Below are 23,093 nucleotides of genomic sequence, written 5' to 3'. Positions count from 1 at the left end.
TCCTCAAAACAATACCACTGATAAACAGCTGACAGAACAGCTTCTGTCCTCAAAACAATACCACTGATAAACAGCTGACAGAACAGCTTCTGTCCTCAAAACATTACCACTGATACACAGCTGACAGAACAGCTTCTGTCCTCAAAACAATACCACTGATAAACAGCTGAGAGAACAGCTTCTGTCCTCAAAACAATACCACTGATTTGACTGACAGGGTCCTACACACACTGTCTCTGTGCAGACTGACAGGGTCCTACACACACTGTCTCTATGCAGACTGACAGGGTCCTACACACACTGTCTCTATGCAGACTGACAGGGGTCCTACACACACTGTCTCTATGCAGACTGACAGGGTCCTACACACACTGTCTCTATGCAGACTGACAGGGTCCTACACACACTGTCTCTATGCAGACTGACAGGGTCCTACACACACTGTCTCTATGCAGACTGACAGGGTCCTACACACACTGTCTCTATGCAGACTGACAGGGGTCCTACACACACTGTATCTATGCAGACTGACAGGGGTCCTACACACACTGTCTCTATGCAGACTGACAGGGGTCCTACACACACAGTCTCTATGCAGACTGACAGGGGTCCTACACACACAGTCTCTATGCAGACTGACAGGGGTCCTATACACACTGTCTCTATGCAGACTGACAGGGTCCTACACACACTGTCTCTATGCAGACTGACAGGGGTCCTACACACACTGTATCTATGCAGACTGACAGGGGTCCTACACACACTGTCTCTATGCAGACTGACAGGGGTCCTACACACACTGTCTCTATGCAGACTGAAAGGGGTCCTACACACACTGTCTCTATGCAGACTGACAGGGTCCTACACACACTGTCTCTATGCAGACTGACAGGGGTCCTACACACACTGTATCTATGCAGACTGACAGGGGTCCTACACACACTGTCTCTATGCAGACTGACAGGGGTCCTACACACACAGTCTCTATGCAGACTGACAGGGGTCCTACACACACAGTCTCTATGCAGACTGACAGGGGTCCTATACACACTGTCTCTATGCAGACTGACAGGGTCCTACACACACTGTCTCTATGCAGACTGACAGGGGTCCTACACACACTGTATCTATGCAGACTGACAGGGGTCCTACACACACTGTCTCTATGCAGACTGACAGGGGTCCTACACACACTGTCTCTATGCAGACTGAAAGGGGTCCTACACACACTGTCTCTATGCAGACTGACAGGGTCCTACACACACTGTCTCTATGCAGACTGACAGGGGTCCTACACACACTGTCTCTATGCAGACTGACAGGGGTCCTACACACACTGTCTCTATGCAGACTGACAGGGTCCTACACACACTGTCTCTATGCAGACTGACAGGGGTACTACACACACTGTCTCTATGCAGACTTACAGGGGTCCTACACACACTGTCTCTATGCAGACTGACAGGGGTCCTACACACACTGTCTCTATGCAGACTGACAGGGTCCTACACACACACACACTGTCTCTATGCAGACTGACAGGGGTCCTACACACACTGTCTCTATGCAGACTGAAGAGTAGAGGGATGAAAGGAGGGGCGTGGAGGGAGAGAGGGAGGGGAGGGGTAGCAGGGAGTGGGAGGGATGGATAAAGGGCCTCCTGGAACATACAGGGGTATGGCCCTGAAGTGTTCATGACGTCTCTTCGCCTGATCAAGAAGAGCGAGCCGATATGGCAGTATGACCTCTCCTTCCCTGATCAAGTAGAGCTAGCCAATATGGCAGTATGACCTCTCCTTCCCTGATCAAGAAGAGTTAGCCAATATGGCAGTATGACCTCTCCTTCCCTGATCAAGAAGAGCGAGCCGATATGGCAGTATGACCTCTCCTTCCCTGATCAAGAAGAGCTGGTCGATATGGCAGTATGACCTCTCCTTCCCTGATCAAGAAGAGCTGGTCGATATGGCAGTATGACCTCTCCTTCCCTGATCAAGAAGAGCTAGTCAATATGGCAGTATGACCTCTCCTTCCCTGATCAAGAAGAGCTAGCCAACATGGCAGTATGACCTCTCCTTCCCTGATCAAGAAGAGCTGGTCGATATGGCAGTATGACCTCTCCTTCCCTGATCAAGAAGAGCTAGCCAATATGGCAGTATGACCTCTCCTTCCCTGATCAAGAAGAGCTGGTCAATATGACAGTATGACCTCTCCTTCCCTGATCAAGAAGAGCGAGCCGATATGGCAGTATGACCTCTCCTTCCCTGATCAAGAAGAGCGAGCCGATATGGCAGTATGACCTCTCCTTCCCTGATCAAGAAGAGCTGGTCGATATGGCAGTATGACCTCTCCTTCCCTGATCAAGAAGAGCTAGTCAATATGGCAGTATGACCTCTCCTTCCCTGATCAAGAAGAGCTGGTCGATATGGCAGTATGACCTCTCCTTCCCTGATCAAGAAGAGCGAGCCAATATGGCAGTATGACCTCTCCTTCCCTGATGAAGAAGAGCTAGCCAATATGGCAGTATGACCTCTCCTTCCCTGATCAAGAAGAGCTAGTCAATATGGCAGTATGATCTCTCTTCCCCTGATCAAGAAGAGCTAGCCAATATGGCAGTATGACCTCTCCTTCCCTTATCAAGAAGAGCTAGTCAATATGGCAGTATGATCTCTCTTCCCCTGATCAAGAAGAGCTGGTCGATATGGCAGTATGACCTCTCCTTCCCTGATCAAGAAGAGCTGGTCGATATGGCAGTATGACCTCTCCTTCCCTGATCAAGAAGAGCTGGTCAATATGACAGTATGACCTCTCCTTCCCTGATCAAGAAGAGCGAGCCGATATGGCAGTATGACCTCTCCTTCCCTGATCAAGAAGAGCGAGCCGATATGGCAGTATGACCTCTCCTTCCCTGATCAAGAAGAGCTGGTCGATATGGCAGTATGACCTCTCCTTCCCTGATCAAGAAGAGCTAGTCAATATGGCAGTATGACCTCTCCTTCCCTGATCAAGAAGAGCTGGTCGATATGGCAGTATGACCTCTCCTTCCCTGATCAAGAAGAGCTAGCCAATATGGCAGTATGACCTCTCCTTCCCTGATGAAGAAGAGCTAGCCAATATGGCAGTATGACCTCTCCTTCCCTGATCAAGAAGAGCTAGTCAATATGGCAGTATGATCTCTCTTCCCCTGATCAAGAAGAGCTAGCCAATATGGCAGTATGACCTCTCCTTCCCTTATCAAGAAGAGCTAGTCAATATGGCAGTATGATCTCTCTTCCCCTGATCAAGAAGAGTGAGCCGATATGGCAGTATGACCTCTCCTTCCCCTGATCAAGAAGAGCTAGCCAATATGGTAGTATGACCTCTCCTTCCCTGATCACGAAGAGCTAGCCGATATGGCAGTATGACCTCTCCTTCCCTGATCAAGAAGAGCTAGCCAATATGGCAGTATGACCTCTCCTTCCCTGATCAAGAAGAGCGAGCCGATATGGCAGTATGACCTCTCCTTCCCTTATCAAGAAGAGCTAGCCAATATGGCAGTATGACCTCTCCTTCCCTGATCAAGAAGAGCTAGTCAATATGGCAGTATGACCTCTCCTTCCCTGATCAAGAAGAGCTAGCCAATATGGCAGTATGACCTCTCCTTCCCTGATCAAGAAGAGCTAGTCAATATGGCAGTATGACCTCTCCTTCCCTGATCAAGAAGAGCTAGCCAATATGGCAGTATGACCTCTCCTTCCCTGATCAAGAAGAGCTAGCCAATATGGCAGTATGACCTCGTGGTAGATGGTTGATTCAGTGTGAATAATAATGACCGCTGTTATGAAACGATATATTTCCTGGTATTCTGTGAGAATGTTCTGTTGAACAGAGAGCATCATGGGTAAAGCAACACCACCGTTACAACATGCTGAAGGTTTTACTCTAGATATTGAGTTAAACTGTCCCAGTTGTTTCCATTGTGTGGTTTCTCTACAGCGGATAATCTCTCAGTAAGCTTTCCGCTGTGGTTCATCTAGTACTGTAGGACCCTCCTCCTCCTCCAATCCTCTTCTGGCCGCGCAGAGAAAGGTGTCGTTGTGCCGGGCGCCATGCGTCATCAACACATAAACAGCTGATATTACTCGTCGCTCATTTTCAAACCTTCCACCAGAGTGTTTTCCCTCCGTTTCTTGGATTGGATTGGATGGGGGGGATCCTTCAGCCTGTGATGTCACATTCTGTCCTGTTCTGTAAACGGTTTAGGGAACATATTGGAACGTGGAGATTTTGGAAGGCTACTGCAAACAGAATGTTTTTTGGTCCTGTACTGTTGGGTGTTGAAATAGAACAGGCCAACCAATGGCCTCTTGAGCTGAAATGACGTTAGTCGTCTGTGATTGGTGGGGGGGGGGGGGGGGGGGGGGGACACAGAGGTACATGTTGTCATCGATGTAACAGATGTAATAATGTGTGTCGTGTGAAGTTCCATTTCCCGTTAGGCATCGCCACGGTAACAAGCTAAAACCACATAGACGTCCTTTGTTTCATTGGGTCTTGTAAAAGGCGTTCGATTTCTAAGGTCTTTTTAAACCCGAGTGAGTCTCACGACTGGAAGCTAAACTACAGAGGATATTATCCCCCATTATCCCTGGCTTCAACATGTCTCCTCCTGTACCTTCAGTATCAGTCTCCCTGGCTTCAACATGTCTCCTCCTGTACCTTCAGTATCAGTCTCCCTGGCTTCAACATGTCTCCTCCTGTACCTTCAGTATCAGTCTCCCTGGCTTCAACATGTCTCCTCCTCCTGTACCTTCAGTATCAGTCTCCCTGGCTTCAACATGTCTCCTCCTGTACCTTCAGTATCAGTCTCCCTGGCTTCAACATGTCTTCTCCTGTACCTTCAGTATCAGTCTCCCTGGCTTCAACATGTCTCCTCCTGTACTTACAGTATCAGTCTCCCTGGCTTCAACATGTCTCCTCCTGTACCTTCAGTATCAGTCTCCCTGGCTTCAACATGTCTCCTCCTGTACCTTCAGTATCAGTCTCCTTGGCTTCAACATGTATCCTCCTGTACCTTCAGTATCAGTCTCCCTGGCTTCAACATGTCTCCTCCTGTACCTTCAGTATCAGTCTCCCTGGCTTCAACATGTCTCCTCCTGTACCTTCAGTATCAGTCTCCTTGGCTTCAACATGTATCCTCCTGTACCTTCAGTATCAGTCTCCCTGGCTTCAACATGTCTCCTCCTCCTGTACCTTCAGTATCAGTCTCCCTGGCTTCAACATGTCTCCTCCTGTACCTTCAGTATCAGTCTCTGTGGCTTCCTTCCTGCTCATACTAAACTCTGACAGATGTTAGGCCTGTAAGTATGGGTGGGAATATATAGGTGAAATATGAATCTGCCGTCTAGCAGAGTTCAAGCTTTTCCAGAGCATCTCAATGTAGTTAAGATTACTGTGATTACTGTGATTACTGAGATTACTGAGATTACGGAGATTACTGAGGTTACTGTGATTACTGAGATTACTGAGGTTACTGCGATTACTGAGATTACTGTGATTACTGAGATTACTGTGATTACTGAGATTACTGTGATTACTGAGATTACGGAGATTACTGAGGTTACTGTGATTACTGTAATTACTGAGATTACTGTGATTACTGAGAGTTCTGTGATTACTGAGATTTCTGTGATTACTGAGATTACTGCGATTATTGAGATTACTGAGGTTACTGAGATTACTGCGATTACTGAGATGACTGAGGCTACTGAGGTTACTGAGATTACTGAGATTACAGTGATTACTGCGTTTACTGCGATTACTGAGATTACTGTGATTACTGAGATTACTGAGATTACTGTGATTACTGAGATCACTGAGATTACTGAGATTACTGAGATCACTGAGATGACTGAGATCACTGAGATTACTGAGATCACTGAGATGACTGAGATGACTGAGATTACTGAGATCACTGTGATTTCTGAGATGACTGAGATGACTGAGATTACTGAGATCACTGAGATGACTGAGATCACTGTGATTACTGAGATCACTGAGATGACTGCGATTACTATGATTACTGCAATTACTGAGATTACTGAGATTACTGTGATTACTGAGATCACTGAGATTACTGAGATCACTGAGATTACTGAGATCACTGTGATAACTGAGATCACTGAGATCACTGAGATCACTGAGATTACTGAGATTACCGCGATTACCGAGATCACCGAGATGACCAAGATCACTGAGATGACTGAGATGACTGAGGTGCCTGTGATTACTGAGATGACTGAGATTACTGAGATCACTGAGATTACTGAGATTACTGAGATTACTGAGATCACTGTGATTACTGAGATTACTGAGATCACTGAGATTGCTGAGATCACTGAGATGACTGAGATGACTGTGATTACTGAGATGACTGAGATGACTGTGATTACTGAGATTACTGAAATTACTGAGATTACTGTGATTACTGCGATGACTGAGATGACTGAGATCACTGAGATCACTGAGATTACCGTGTGATGGGAGATTGGAGACACTAGGGATGCATCTCACGTCTCCCTGGGCCCTTGCAGGTCAAACGTAGTGCGCTGTAAAGGGGGGGTAGGATGCCATTTGGCACGCAGAGAGACGACGCGCTAGCAGGATGCAGAAGTATTCATCATTCCCCATGGTACTGTGCCAATTTAAGAAGAGAATATGTCCCCGTTTATATTGATATTTTACTTGGCAAACATACACGTATGCACGCAGAATCTCTCTCTCTCACACACACACACACACACACACACACACACACACACACACACACACACACACACACACACATGCACACACATATACACATGCCCGCACGCACACACACGCACACAGGGGTTTTATAATAGAGAGACAGAGAGAGAGACGCAGAGAGAGACATTAACAACCAGCAGTAGATTAGGGTCCAGAACCAGTAGATTAGGGTCCAGAACCAGTAGATTAGGGTCCAGAACCAGTAGATTAGAGTCCAGAACCTGTAGATTAGGGTCCAGAACCTGTAGATTAGGGCCCAGAGTGATTAAGAATGAGGTGGTCGACCCTAGATTAGGGTCCAGAAGCAGTAGATTAGGGTCCAGAACCAGTAGATTAGGGTCCAGAACCAGTAGATTAGGGTCCTTGAGCATCATTAACAACCACCAGTAGATTAGGGTCCAGAACCAGTAGATTAGGGTCCTTGAGCATCATTAACAACCAGCAGTAGATTAGGGTCCAGAACCAGTAGATTAGGGTCCTTGAGCATCATTAACAACCAGCAGTAGATTAGGGTCCAGAACCAGTAGATTAGAGTCCTTGAGCATCATTAACAACCAGCAGTAGATTAGGGTCCAGAACCAGTAGATTAGGGTCCTTGAGCATCATTAACAACCAGCAGTAGATTAGGGTCCAGAACCAGTAGATTAGAGTCCTTGAGCATCATTAATAACCAGCAGTAGATTAGGGTCCAGAACCAGTAGATTAGGGTCCTTGAGCATCATTAATAACCAGCAGTAGATTAGGGTCCTTGAGCATCATTAATAACCAGCAGTAGGTTAGGGTCCAGAACCAGTAGGTTAGGGTCCAGAACCAGTAGATGAGGGTCCAGAACCAGTATATTAGAACCAGTAGATTAAATTAGGGTCCAGAACCAGTAGATTAGAGTCCAGAACCAGTAGGTTAGGGTCCAGTACCAGTAGGTTAGGGTCCAGAACCAGTAGATTAGGGCCCAGAACCAGTAGATTAGGTTCCAGAACCTGTAGATTAGGGTCCAGAACCTGTAGATTAGGGTCCAGAACCAGTAGATTAGGGTCCAGAACCAGTAGATTAGGGTCCAGAACCAGTAGATTAGGGTCCAGAACCTGTAGATTAGGGTCCAGAATCTGTAGATTAGGGCCCAGAGTGATTAAGAATGAGGTGGTCGACCCTAGATTAGGGTCCAGAAGCAGTAGATTAGGGTCCAGAACCAGTAGATTAGGGTCCTTGAGCATCATTAACAACCAGCAGTAGATTAGGGTCCAGAACCAGTAGATTAGAGTCCTTGAGCATCATTAACAACCACCAGTAGATTAGGGTCCAGAACCAGTAGATTAGGGTCCTTGAGCATCATTAACAACCAGCAGTAGATTAGGGTCCAGAACCAGTAGATTAGAGTCCTTGAGCATCATTAATAACCAGCAGTAGATTAGGGTCCAGAACCAGTAGATTAGGGTCCTTGAGCATCATTAATAACCAGCAGTAGATTAGGGTCCTTGAGCATCATTAATAACCAGCAGTAGATTAGGGTCCAGAACCAGTAGGTTAGGGTCCAGAACCAGTAGATTAGGGTCCAGAACCAGTATATTAGAACCAGTAGATTAAATTAGGGTCCAGAACCAGTAGATTAGAGTCCAGAACCAGTAGGTTAGGGTCCAGAACCAGTAGGTTAGGGTCCAGAACCAGTAGATTAAATTAGGGTCCAGAACCAGTAGATTAGAGTCCAGAACCAGTAGATTAGGGTCCAGAACCAGTAGATTAGGGTCCAGAACCAGTAGATTAGAGTCCAGAACCAGTAGATTAGAGTTCAGAACCAGTAGGTTAGGGTCCAGTACCAGTAGATGAGGGTCCAGAACCAGTAGATTAGGGCCCAGAACCAGTAGATTAGGTTCCAGAACCTGTAGATTAGGGTCCAGAACCTGTAGATTAGGGTCCAGAGTGATTAAGAACGAGGTGGTCTGGAGGCAGGGATAAATCACACAGTAAAATCAAACTCATTACTACCCTGATGTCAGGGATTACAGAAAGATACTAAATCAAAACCCATTGTAAATGTAATGATAGTAATGTACTGTTTTCTAGCCATCACACGTTATTGTTTACTTTTTAGTTTTGCTAAAACCACTGCTTCCCGACAAACAACCGCTGATACCACACTTCCACGTTACACTGAGTGGACAAAACATTAGGAACACCTCTTTCCGTGACCTAGACTGACCAGGTGATTACAGGTGAAAGATATGATCCCTTTATTGATGTCTCTTGTTAAATCCACTTCAAATCAGTGTAGATGAAGGGGAGGAGTGAGGTTAAAGATGAAGGGGAGGAGTCAGGTTAAAGATGAAGGGGAGGAGACAGGTTAAAGATGAAGGGGAGGAGACAGGTTAAAGATGAAGGGGAGGAGTCAGGTTAAAGATGAAGGGGAGGAGTCAGGTTAAAGATGAAGGGGAGGAGTCAGGTTAAAGATGAAGGGGAGGAGTCAGGTTAAAGATGAAGGGGAGGAGTCAGGTTAAAGATGAAGGGGAGGAGTCAGGTTAAAGATGAAGGGGAGGAGTCAGGTTAAAGATGAAGGGGAGGAGTCAGGTTAAAGATGAAGGGGAGGAGACAGGTTAAAGATGAAGGGGAGGAGACAGGTTAAAGATGAAGGGGAGGAGACAGGTTAAAGATGAAGGGGAGGAGACAGGTTAAAGATGAAGGGGAGGAGTCAGGTTAAAGATGAAGGGGAGGAGTCAGGTTAAAGATGAAGGGGAGGAGACAGGTTAAAGATGAAGGGGAGGAGACAGGTTAAAGATGAAGGGGAGGAGTCAGGTTAAAGATGAAGGGGGGGAGTCAGGTTAAAAGAAGGATTTTTAAACCTTGAGACAATTGAGACGTGGATTATGTATGTGTGCCATTCAGAGGGTGAACGGACAAGACAAAATATTTAAGTGACGTTGCACGGGTTCTGGTAGTAGGGGCCTGTTTGAGTGTGTCAAGAACTGCAATGCTGCTGTTGTTTTTTTAATACCCTCAACAGTTTCCTGTGTGTATGTAGAGTGGTCTACCACCCCAAAGGACATCCAGCCAACTTGACACAACTGTGGGAAGCATTGGAGTCAACATGGACCATGCATCCCCCGTGGAACTCAATATTAGGATGGTGTTCCTAATGTTTTGTACACTCGGTGTACGTTAGATATGAACATTAGGGTTGGCATTATCACGTATAATCATGTAAGTGGACAGCTGACGGGGAAACCAGGAGGGCCGGGCGCTCATACGTTTTTGAGTCCGTTTCCGCGGTAACGTGGACTCTTGACAGCGTGATTAAACCTGTGTTTGCTCCTCGCTGAAAAACAAGGAAGGTGTTGTAGCAAACGAGTCTCCCCTTCGCTCAGCAGCAGCAGCACACGCAGTCATCTAACATTCATGACCGTCACCATCCCTAATGACCATGTCATGAATATTATAACAATTCTCCTTCGTTCTTAGCCTTGTACTCCCCAGCAATGTAGCGATGCTCTTAGCCTCGGAGATAACTGCCATGTATCTCTCCCTGCCTGGGGGAGATGGGGGCTGAGGGATGGACTGTGATAACCAGAGAGATCTGGGGGGAACTAAGGGAAGGGTATTAAGGTTGGAGAGGACACAGACTGGGGAGCCCCTGGGGAATAGTGGAGGGGGGGGGGGGGTCTCCTCTGAGGATCTAGCAGGCTGGGGGTGGAGGGAGGGGATGAGACTGGGGGTCAGCTAATCAGTCAGCCAGTCAGTCAGTCAGACAGACAGTCAGACAGTCAGCTAATCAGTCAGTCAGACAGTCAGTCAGACAGTCAGCTAATCAGTCAGTCAGACAGTCAGCTAATCAGTCAGCTAATCAGCCAGCCAGTCAGTCAGCCAGTCAGTCATTCAGCCAGTCAGTCAGACAGTCAGTCAGCCAGTCAGCTAATCAGTCAGACAGTCAGCTAATCAGTCAGACAGTCAGCCAACTCACAGGCTCTGTTTAATAGAGCTCATTGTGTTTATGCTCTTAATCAGTTCATTCTGAATAAGAGCATAAACACAATGAGCTCTATTACCACCCTGCATCCCACTGCTGGCTTGGGTTGGTCCTGGTCGGTCCCTGGATGGGAGACCAGATGCTGCTGGCTTGCTTCTGAAGCTAAGCAGGGTTGGTCCTGGTCGGTCCCTGGATGGGAGACCAGATGCTGCTGGCTTGCTTCTGAAACTAAGCAGGGTTGGTCCTGGTCGGTCCCTGGATGGGAGACCAGATGCTGCTGGCTTGCTTCTGAAACTAAGCAGGGTTGGTCCTGGTCGGTCCCTGGATGGGAGACCAGATGCTGCTGGCTTGCTTCTGAAGCTAAGCAGGGTTGGTCCTGGTTGGTCTCTGGATGGGAGACCAGATGCTGCTGGCTTGCTTCTGAAGCTAAGCAGGGTTGGTCCTGGTTGGTCTCTGGATGGGAGACCAGGTGCTGCTGGCTTGCTTCTGAAGCTAAGCAGGGTTGGTCCTGGTCGGTCCCTGGATGGGAGACCAGATGCTGCTGGCTTGCTTCTGAAGCTAAGCAGGGTTGGTCCTGGTCGGTCTCTGGATGGGAGACCAGATGCTGCTGGCTTGCTTCTGAAGCTAAGCAGGGTTGGTCCTGGTCGGTCCCTGGATGGGAGACCAGATGCTGCTGGCTTGCTTCTGAAGCTAAGCAGGGTTGGTCCTGGTCGGTCCCTGGATGGGAGACCAAATGCTGCTGGCTTGCTTCTGAAGCTAAGCAGGGTTGGTCCTGGTCGGTCCCTGGATGGGAGACCAGATGCTGCTGGCTTGCTTCTGAAGCTAAGCAGGGTTGGTCCTGGTCGGTCTCTGGATGGGAGACCAGATGCTGCTGGCTTGCTTCTGAAGCTAAGCAGGGTTAGTCCTGGTTGGTCTCTGGATGGGAGACCAGATGCTGCTGGCTTGCTTCTGAAGCTAAGCAGGGTTGGTCCTGGTCGGTCCCTGGATGGGAGACCAGATGCTGCTGGCTTGCTTCTGAAGCTAAGCAGGTTGGTCCTGGTTGGTCTCTGGATGGGAGACCAGATGCTGCTGGCTTGCTTCTGAAGCTAAGCAGGGTTGGTCCTGGTCGGTCCCTGGATGGGAGACCAGATGCTGCTGGCTTGCTTCTGAAGTTAAGCAGGGTTGGTCCTGGTCGGTCCCTGGATGGGAGACCAGATGCTGCTGGCTTGCTTCTGAGCTAAGCAGGGTTGGTCCTGGTCGGTCCCTGGATGGGAGACCAGATGCTGCTGGAAGGGGTGTTGGAGGGCCAATAGGAGGCACTCTTTCTAAAAAAAATATCACAATGCCCCAGGGCAGTGATTGGGACACTGCCCTGTGTAGGGTGTCGACTTTTGGGTGGGACATTAAACGGTTGTCCTGACTCTCTGTGGTCACTAAAGAGCCCATGGTACTTATCATATGAGTAGGGGTGTTATCCCTGGTGGCCTGACTGAATTCCCAAGCTGTACCTCAAACCATCACGGTCACCTGATCATCCCCAGTTTACAATTGGCTCATTCATCCCCCCCCCCCTCCTCTCCCCTGTAACTATTCCTCAGGTCGTTGCTGTAAATGAGAATGTGTTCTCAGTCAACTTACCTGGTAAAATAACGGTTAATTAAATAAGATGTTATTTTTCAGTCATTTTGAGGTCAAATGTAAGCGTTGTTTCCCTGAATGGTTTATCATTTGTTACGTTGCCTTGTAGAATACCCTTGGCCCGAGTCATACCAAAGACTGTAAAGATTTCCTGTCCTGGTACATCACGCTGTCTCACTACAGTATCAGGAGATAGACTAGTGTCCTGTCCAGGGGGTGTCCTGGTACATCAAGCTGAGTCCCACTACAGCCTGGGGCTGGGCGAGGGTGTCTGATGGGGGAAAGACCCGGAACAAGATCCGACACACCCAATGACCCTCAGGTTACATCACTGTTTTGCCCAAGACCGTAGAGAGATGTGTTCATCTAATGTGACATCATATCCCTCTAGAACCCCTGGACATCACAGCATGGTGTTGTCCGCAAATCGACCAGCCAGGGCTAGTCTACATCCTCTCTCATCCTCTCCTCCCTCCGCACTCCCTCCCCCCTCCTATCCTCTCCTCCCTCCTCCTCCAAGAAAGAGCGAACGCTCCTCCCAGCGAGCTCCCTCTCCGCGAGACGAGGGGAGAAGAGCCGAGCCTCCCCCTCTGGTCTCCTCTCCTCTCATTTCCTCCTCCCCCCTCCCCCCTCCCTCCCTCCCTCCCCTCCCTCCCTCCCTCCCTCCCTCCCTCCCTCCCTCCCTCCCTCCCTCCCTCCCTCCTCCCTCCCTCCCTCCTCTCCTCCTCACCTCCCCTCCTCTCCTTCCTCTCCTCCTCCCCTTCTCCTCTCCTCCTCTCCTTCTCTCCTCCTCCCCCTCTCCTCTCCTCCCTCCCCTCCTCTTCTCTCCTCCCTCCCCTCCTCTCCTCTCCTCTCATCCCTCCCCTCCTCTCCTCCCTCCTCTCCTCCCCTTTCCTCCCCCTTCCCTGCTCTCCTCTCCTACTCTCCTCCCTCCTTCCTCCTCTCCTCCCTCCTCCCTTCTCCTCTCTCCTCTCCTCTCCTCTCCTCTCCTCTCCTCTCCTCTCCTCTCCTACTCTCCTCCCTCCCTCCTCCTCTCCTCCCTTCTCCTCTCCTCTCCTCTCCTCTCCTCTCCTCTCCTCTCCTCTCCTCTCCAGCCAGGTGTCAGAGTGAACAGGATACTTTTAAGTGGGCAATGGTGTCCATGATGAACCCTTTTCACTGACCTACCTAGCTATACCTGGTTCCTCTCACTGACCTACCTAGCTATACCTGGTTCCTCTCACTGACTTACCTAGTTACCTGGTTCCTCTCACTGACCTACCTAGCTACCTGGTTCCTATCACTGACCTACCTAGTTACCTGGTTCCTATCACTGACCTACCTAGCTATACCTAGTTCCTCTCACTGATCTACCTAGCTATACCTGGTTCCTGTCACTGACCTACCTAGCTATACCTAGTTCCTCTCACTGATCTACCTAGCTATACATGGTTCCTCTCACTGACCCTACCTAGTTACCTGGTTCCTCTCACTGACCTACCTAGTTACCTGGTTCCTCTCACTGACCTACCTAGCTATACCTGGTTCCTCTCACTGACCTACCTAGTTACCTGGTTCCTCTCACTGACCTACGTAGTTATACATGGTTCCTCTCACTGACCTACCTAGTTATCTGGATCCTCTCACTGACCTACCTAGTTACCTGGTTCCTCTCACTGACCTACCTAGCTATACCTGGATCCTCTCACTGACTTACCTAGTTACCTGGATTCTCTCACTGACCTACCTAGCTATACCTGGTTCCTCTCACTGACCTACCTAGCTATACCCGGTTCCTCTCACTGACCTCTCCCCCCTTCATCTATACCTGGTTCCTCTCACTGACCTACCTAGTTACCTGGTTCCTCTCACTGACCTACCTAGCTATACCTGGTTCCTCTCACTGACCTACCTAGTTATCTGGATCCTCTCACTGACCTACCTAGTTACCTGGTTCCTCTCACTGACCTACCTAGTTACCTGGATTCTCTCACTGACCTACCTAGCTATACCTGGTTCCTCTCACTGACCTACCTAGTTACCTGGTTCCTCTCACTGACCTACCTAGTTACCTGGATCCTCTCACTGACCTACCTAGCTATACCTGGTTCCTCTCACTGACCTCTCCCCCCTTCATCTATACCTGGTTCCTCTCACTGACCTACCTAGTTACCTAGTTCCTCTCACTGACCTACCTAGTTACCTGGATCCTCTCACTGACCTACCTACCTATAACCTAGTTCCTCTCACTGACCTACCTAGTTACCTGGTTCCTCTCACTGACCTACCTAGCTATACCTGGTTTCTCTCACTGACCTACCTAGTTACCTGGTTCCTCTCACTGACCTACCTACCTATACCTAGTTCCTCTCACTGACCTACCTAGTTACCTGGTTCCTCTCACTGACCTACCTAGCTATACCTAGTTCCTCTCACTGACCTACCTAGCTATACCTGGTTCCTCTCTCTGATCTACCTAGCTATACCTGGTTCCTCTCACTGACCTACCTAGTTACTGGATCCTCTCACTGACCTACCTAGCTATACCTGGTTCCTCTCACTGACCTACCTAGCTATACCTAGTTCCTCTCACTGACCTACCTAGTTACCTGGTTCCTCTCACTGACCTACCTAGCTATACCTGGTTCCTCTCACTGACCCTACCTAGCTATACCTGGTTTCTCTCACTGACCTACCTAGTTACCTGGTTCCTCTCACTGACCTACCTACCTATACCTAGTTCCTCTCACTGACCTACCTAGTTACCTGGTTCCTCTCACTGACCTACCTAGCTATACCTGGTTCCTCTCACTTACCTACCTAGCTATACCTGGTTCCTCTCACTGACCTCTCCCCCCTTCATCTATACCTGGTTCCTCTCACTGACCTACCTAGTTACCTAGTTCCTCTCACTGACCTACCTAGTTACCTGGTTCCTCTCACTGACCTACCTAGCTATACCTAGTTCCTCTCACTGACCTACCTAGCTATACCTGGTTCCTCTCTCTGATCTACCTAGCTATACCTGGTTCCTCTCACTGACCTACCTAGTTACTGGATCCTCTCACTGACCTACCTAGCTATACCTGGTTCCTCTCACTGACCTACCTAGCTATACCTAGTTCCTCTCACTGACCTACCTAGTTACCTGGTTCCTCTCACTGACCTACCTAGCTATACCTGGTTCCTCTCACTGACCTACCTAGCTATACCTGGTTTCTCTCACTGACCTACCTAGTTACCTGGTTCCTCTCACTGACCTACCTACCTATACCTAGTTCCTCTCACTGACCTACCTAGTTACCTGGTTCCTCTCACTGACCTACCTAGCTATACCTGGTTCCTCTCACTGACCTACCTAGCTATACCTGGTTCCTCTCACTGACCTCTCCCCCCTTCATCTATACCTGGTTCCTCTCACTGACCTACCTAGTTACCTAGTTCCTCTCACTGACCTACCTAGTTACCTGGTTCCTCTCACTGACCTACCTAGCTATACCTAGTTCCTCTCACTGACCTACCTAGCTATACCTGGTTCCTCTCACTGACCTACCTAGTTACCTAGTTCCTCTCACTGACCTACCTAGCTACCTGGTTCCTCTCACTGACCTACCTAGTTACCTGGTTCCTCTCACTGACCTACCTAGCTATACCTGGTTCCTCTCTCTGATCTACCTAGTTACCTGGATCCTCTCACTGACCTACCTACTGTAGTTACCTGGTTCCTCTCACTGACCTACCTAGCTATACCTGGTTCCTCTCACTGACCTTCAAAGCTGCCTGATTCTAAAGGTTCTTCAGAACAAACCTGACAGGTCTGCTCCTCAGTGGACCACATTAATAAATGTAAACCGGTGTGAGCCGGCCGGGGTGGACAGGTTGCTAGGGCATGGAGATGAATCATCCCTTTACAGCTGTCATCATAAGTCAGGGTGAAGAGGCGAGGTGGAGACGAGGAAAAGTATAGATGAAGTAGAGATGGAGAGGACAAGGAGGAGGAAGAGGAGAGATGAGAGGACAAGGAGGGGGAAGAGGAGAGATGGAGAGGACAAGGAGGAGGAAGAGGAGAGATGGAGAGGACAAGGAGGAGGATGGAGGAGAGATGGAGAGGACAAGGAGGAGGATGGAGGAGAGATGGAGAGGACAAGGAGGAGGAAGAGGAGAGATGGAGAGGACAAGGAGGAGGAAGAGGAGAGATGGAGAGGACAAGGAGGAGGAAGAGGAGAGATGGAGAGGACAAGGAGGAGGAAGAGGAGAGATGAGAGGACAAGGAGGAGGATGGAGGAGAGATGGAGAGGACAAGGAGGAGGAAGAGGAGAGATAGAGATGAGGAAGAGGAGAGATGGAGAGGACAAGGAGAAGGATGGAGGAGAGATGGAGAGGACAAGGAGGAGGAAGAGGAGAGATGAGAGGACAAGGAGGAGGAAGAGGAGAGATGGAGAGGACAAGGAGGAGGAAGAGGAGAGATGGAGAGGACAAGGAGGAGGAAGAGGAGAGATGGAGAGGACAAGGAGGAGGAAGAGGAGAGATGGAGAGGACAAGGAGGAGGAAGAGGAGAGATGAGAGGACAAGGAGGAGGATGGAGGAGAGATGGAGAGGACAAGGAGGAGGAAGAGGAGAGATGAGAGGACAAGGAGAAGGATGGAGGAGAGATGGAGAGGACAAGGAGGAGGAAGAGGAGAGATAGAGAAGAGGAGAGATGGAGAGGACAAGGAGTAGGAAGAGGAGGGATAGAGAGGAAGAGGAGAGATGGAGATGTCAAGGAGGAGGAAGAGGAGAGATGGAGAGGACAAGGAGGAGGAAGAGGAGAGATAGAGAGGAGGAAGAGGAGAGATGAAGGAGAGATGGAGAGGACAAGGAGGAGGAAGAGGAGAGATGGAGAGGACAAGGAGGAGGAAGAGGAGAGATGAAGGAGAGATGGAGAGGACAAGGAGGAGGAAGAGGAGAGATAGAGAGGTTGAAGAGGAGAGATGAAGGAGATGGAGAGGACAAGGAGGAGGAGGAGGAGAGATAGAGAGGAGGAAGAGGAGACATGAAGGAGAGATTAAGAGGAGAGATGAAGGAGAGATGGAGAGGACAAGGAGGAGGAAGAGGAGAGATAGAGAGGAGGAAGAGGAGAGGTGAAGGAGAGATGGAGAGGACAAGGAGGAGGAAGAGGAGAGATAGAGAGGACAAGGAGGAGGAAGAGGAGAGATGGAGAGGACAAGGAGGAGGAAGAGGAGAGATGGAGAGGACAAGGAGGAGGAAGAGGAGAGATGAAGGAGAGATGGAGAGGACAAGGAGGAGGAAGAGGAGAGATAGAGAGGTTGAAGAGGAGAGATGAAGGAGATGGAGAGGACAAGGAGGAGGAGGAGGAGAGATAGAGAGGAGGAAGAGGAGACATGAAGGAGAGATTAAGAGGAGAGATGAAGGAGAGATGGAGAGGACAAGGAGGAGGAAGAGGAGAGATAGAGAGGAGGAAGAGGAGAGGTGAAGGAGAGATGGAGAGGACAAGGCGGAGGAAGAGGAGAGATAGAGAGGAAGAGGAGAGCTAGAGAGGAGGAAGAGGAGAGATGGGGGATAAAAACAGTCCTCTCCCCCCTTCATCTCTCTGTCTGGCAACGTGGTGGCCACCATGGCTCAACAACAAGGGATGAGGGGAGGGGGAGGGAGAGAGAAGAGAAAAGAAAAAGGGTGAGGGAAGGAGGGAGAGAGGAGAGAAAGAGAGGGGGAGAGAAGAGAAAGGGAGGTGGAGAGGAGAGAAATGGATGGGGAGAGGAGAGAAAGAGAGGGAGAGAGAAGAGAAATGGAGGGAGAGAGGAGAGAAATGGAGGGAGAGAGGAGATAAATAGAGGGAGAGAGGAGAGAAATGGAGGGAGAGAGGAGAGAAATGGAGGGGGAGAGGAGAGAAATGGAGGGGGAGAGGAGAGAAAGGGAGGGGGAGAGGAGAGAAAGAGAGGGAGAGAGAAGAGAAATGGAGGGAGAGAGGAGAGAAATGGAGGGAGAGAGGAGAGAAATAGAGGGAGAGAGGAGAGAAATGGAGGGAGAGAGCAGAGAAATGGAGGGGGAGAGGAGAGAAATGGAGGGGGAGAGGAGAGAAAGGGAGGGGGAGAGGAGAGAAAGGGAGGGGGGAGGACGAGGCATAATGGTGTTAGATATAGCATGTGTTGAATAGCCTCGAGATGGCCCCCCCATCTTGAACAGAAGGTGCTTTCTCCCTGGCGCTGGTCAGATTGTATGTTGTTTTTTTAATGGCGATAGCTAGCTAGCATAAGAACCCTCCACAGTATAATGAAATATGTATGGGAGTGAACAAGTCTGGTGGTCATTCATGAGAGAGTCCCTCTAGAATGCATTCTAGAATTCACACTATAATCCACTCTGGAATGCACTCTAGAATTCACACAATAATTCACTCTTGAATGCACTATAGAATTCACACTATAATTGACTCTGGAATGCACTCTAGAATGTAGTCTAGAATTCACACTATAATCCACTCTGGAATGCACTCTAGAATTCACACTAGAATCTGTTTGAATTGTATGTTCACTCAAACCTAAAATTCAAAGTTGAGTGAACATTAAAATTCAATTTAATAATGTATTCTTTACCTATTTTCATATTTCCCAGAGTGCCTTGGCTTTCAAGTGAATTGTACCACCCATGACTTTATTTGTTAGCGACAGAGACATGATTGTTGTATTCTATGTTTTTTTCAGTACTGTAGCCTTCACCACGTGAGTGCCTAAATGAATATGTTATCTTTAAAATACAGGCCACATCAAGCCTGCAAGTCATGTTATTCTGGCTTGCAAATGACTGTGTAATTCCTATTGGAATCCAGCCAGAGTGAAGACATCCAACCATTTGACTGTGTAATTCCTATTGGAATCCAGCCAGAGTGAAGACATCCAACCATTTGACTGTGTAATTCCTATTGGAATCCAGCCAGAGTGAAGACATCCAACCATTTGACTGTGTAATTCCTATTGGAATCCAGCCAGAGTGAAGACATCCAACCATTTGACTGTGTAATTCCTATTGGAATCCAGCCAGAGTGAAGACATCCAACCATTTGACTGTGTAATTCCTATTGGAATCCAGCCAGAGTGAAGACATCCAACCATTTGACTGTGTAATTCCTATTGGAATCCAGCCAGAGTGAAGACATCCAACCATTTGACTGTGTAATTCCTATTGGAATCCAGCCAGAGTGAAGACATCCAACCATTTGACTGTGTAATTCCTATTGGAATCCAGCCAGAGTGAAGACATCCAACCATTTGACTGTGTAATTCCTATTGGAATCCAGCCAGAGTGAAGATATCCAACCATTTGACTGTGTAATTCCTATTGGAATCCAGCCAGAGTGAAGACATCCAACCATTTGACTGTGTAATCACCCGCGTCCTGCTTTCAGAATGACTGCCAGGGTTAAGGGAGACTGATTGTTAAGACTACCTTAATCATGTCGATTGGGATCAGCCGTCTCAGTCGCAGGTAAAGTAAGTCCAACAACATAACCAATTGGATTTGTTTAGAGAGAAAAAAATAAAAGGTTAATTTATTTATGTTTGGTTGATTCATCGTATTCTAGCCAATCAAAGTACACGGATGAACACAGTTACTGAAACAAATCATTCAGAAAAATCTACCTGCTAAAGAGGCATGCTGGGAAATATGACGATGATGATGATGATGATGATGGCCGTGGTTTTGAGCAAACGTGAATTTGTAATTGTACACGACAAGCTTTTTCAAATTCAGCTTCACTTCGAGCTGCGTTTTGTTGAGTAAACACACTTTAAAAGGTCCAATACAGTCATTTATTTTTAATCTTAATATCAATTAATTTCTGGGTAACAGTTAAGGACCTCACTTTTGCTAGGACTGTCTGGGACTGGTCTGAGTTAAGGGGCCTGATTGGACAAGCCTAATGGGAGGGATGTGTAACCTGAAAACCAGCTGTTATTGGCAGAGAGGTTTGAAACTATTTTGTTATTGGTCTATTAACTAATGGTGATTTATGCTCCTCTATAACCCAGTAGAGGTTATAGTGATCTGTCCTCCTCTATAACCCAGTAGAGGTAAAGTGATCTGTCCTCCTCTATAACCCAGTAGAGGTAAAGTGATCTGTCCTCCTCTATAACCCAGTAGAGGTAAAGTGATCTGTCCTCCTCTATAACCCAGTAGAGGTAAAGTGATCTGTCCTCCTCTATAACCCAGTAGAGGTAAAGTGATCTGTCCTCCTCTATAACCCAGTAGAGGTAAAGTGATCTGTCCTCCTCTATAACCCAGTAGAGGTAAAGTGATCTGTCCTCCTCTATAACCCAGTAGAGGTAAAGAGATCTGTCCTCCTCTATAACCCAGTAGAGGTAAAGTGATCTGTCCTCCTCTATAACTCAGTAGAGGTAAAGTGATCTGTCCTCCTCTATAACCCAGTAGAGGTAAAGTGATCTGTCCTCCTCTATAACCCAGTAGAGGTAAAGTGATCTGTCCTCCTCTATAACCCAGTAGAGGTAAAGTGATCTGTCCTCCTATATAACCCAGTAGAGGTAAAGTGATCTGTCCTCCTATATAACCCAGTAGAGGTAAAGTTATAGTGATCTGTCCTCCTCTATAACCCAGTAGAGGTAAAGTTATAGTATCTGTCCTCCTCTATAACCCAGTAGAGGTAAAGTGATCTGTCCTCCTCTATAACCCAGTAGAGGTAAAGTGATCTGTCCTCCTCTATAACCCAGTAGAGGTAAACTGATCTGTCCTCCTCTATAACCCAGTAGAGGTAAAGTGATCTGTCCTCCTCTATAACCCAGTAGAGGTAAAGTGATCTGTCCTCCTCTATAACCCAGTAGAGGTAAAGTGATCTGTCCTCCTCTATAACCCAGTAGAGGTAAAGTGATCTGTCCTCCTCTATAACCCAGTAGAGGTAAACTGATCTGTCCTCCTCTATAACCCAGTAGAGGTAAAGTGATCTGTCCTCCTCTATAACCCAGTAGAGGTAAAGTGATCTGTCCTCCTCTATAACCCAGTAGAGGTAAAGTGATCTGTCCTCCTCTATAACCCAGTAGAGGTAAAGTGATCTGTCCTCCTCTATAACCCAGTAGAGGTAAAGTGATCTGTCCTCCTCTATAACCCAGTAGAGGTAAAGTGATCTGTCCTCCTCTATAACCCAGTAGAGGTAAAGTGATCTGTCCTCCTCTATAACCCAGTAGAGGTAAAGTGATCTGTCCTCCTCTATAACCCAGTAGAGGTAAAGTGATCTGTCCTCCTCTATAACCCAGTAGAGGTAAAGTGATCTGTCCTCCTCTATAACCCAGTAGAGGTAAAGTGATCTGTCCTCCTCTATAACCCAGTAGAGGTAAAGTGATCTGTCCTCCTCTATAACCCAGTAGAGGTAAAGTGATCTGTCCTCCTCTATAACCCAGTAGAGGTAAAGTGATCTGTCCTCCTCTATAACCCAGTAGAGGTAAAGTGATCTGTCCTCCTCTATAACCCAGTAGAGGTAAAGTGATCTGTCCTCCTCTATAACCCAGTAGAGGTAAAGTGATCTGTCCTCCTATATAACCCAGTAGAGGTAAAGTGATCTGTCCTCCTCTATAACCCAGTAGAGGTAAAGTGATCTGTCCTCCTCTATAACTGTCCTCCTCTATAACCCAGTAGAGGTAAAGTGATCTGTCCTCCTCTATAACCCAGTAGAGGTAAAGTGATCTGTCCTCCTCTATAACACAGTAGAGGTAAAGTGATCTGTCCTCCTCTATAACCCAGTAGAGGTAAAGTGATCTGTCCTCCTCTATAACCCAGTAGAGGTAAAGTGATCTGTCCTCCTCTATAACCCAGTAGAGGTAAAGTGATCTGTCCTCCTATATAACCCAGTAGAGGTAAAGTGATCTGTCCTCCTCTATAACCCAGTAGAGGTAAAGTGATCTGTCCTCCTCTATAACCCAGTAGAGGTAAAGTGATCTGTCCTCCTCTATAACCCAGTAGAGGTAAAGTGATCTGTCCTCCTCTATAACCCAGTAGAGTGATCTGTCCTCCTATATAACCCAGTAGAGGTAAAGTGATCTGTCCTCCTATATAACCCAGTAGAGGTAAAGTGATCTGTCCTCCTATATAACCCAGTAGAGGTAAAGTGATCTGTCCTCCTCTATAACCCAGTAGAGTGATCTGTCCTCCTCTATAACCCAGTAGAGGTAAAGTGATCTGTCCTCCTCTATAACCCAGTAGAGGTAAAGTGATCTGTCCTCCTCTATAACCCAGTAGAGGTAAAGTGATCTGTCCTCCTCTATAACCCAGTAGAGGTAAAGTGATCTGTCCTCCTATATAACCCAGTAGAGGTAAAGTGATCTGTCCTCCTCTATAACCCAGTAGAGGTAAAGTGATCTGTCCTCCTCTATAACTGTCCTCCTCTATAACCCAGTAGAGGTAAAGTGATCTGTCCTCCTCTATAACCCAGTAGAGGTAAAGTGATCTGTCCTCCTCTATAACACAGTAGAGGTAAAGTGATCTGTCCTCCTCTATAACCCAGTAGAGGTAAAGTGATCTGTCCTCCTCTATAACCCAGTAGAGGTAAAGTGATCTGTCCTCCTCTATAACCCAGTAGAGGTAAAGTGATCTGTCCTCCTATATAACCCAGTAGAGGTAAAGTGATCTGTCCTCCTCTATAACCCAGTAGAGGTAAAGTGATCTGTCCTCCTCTATAACCCAGTAGAGGTAAAGTGATCTGTCCTCCTCTATAACCCAGTAGAGGTAAAGTGATCTGTCCTCCTCTATAACCCAG

At 47.8% G+C, this 23,093-nt stretch overlaps 1 protein-coding gene across 4 annotated transcripts in view; it reads left to right on the top strand.

Moving 5' to 3' along the window:
• Window positions 1–23,093, top strand: part of LOC118944435 (nuclear receptor ROR-alpha A) — a 287,286-nt gene that overhangs the window by 174,595 nt on the left and 89,598 nt on the right. The gene's annotated exons all lie outside the window — the stretch shown is intronic.

This window comes from Oncorhynchus mykiss, chromosome 26 (genome assembly GCF_057628025.1).
Source record: "Oncorhynchus mykiss isolate SJ-2025 chromosome 26, ASM5762802v1, whole genome shotgun sequence".
Classification (NCBI taxonomy): Eukaryota; Metazoa; Chordata; class Actinopteri; order Salmoniformes; family Salmonidae; genus Oncorhynchus; species Oncorhynchus mykiss.
Note: the sequence above shows the minus strand (reverse complement) of the source record. Positions and strands in the feature narration are given on the sequence as shown.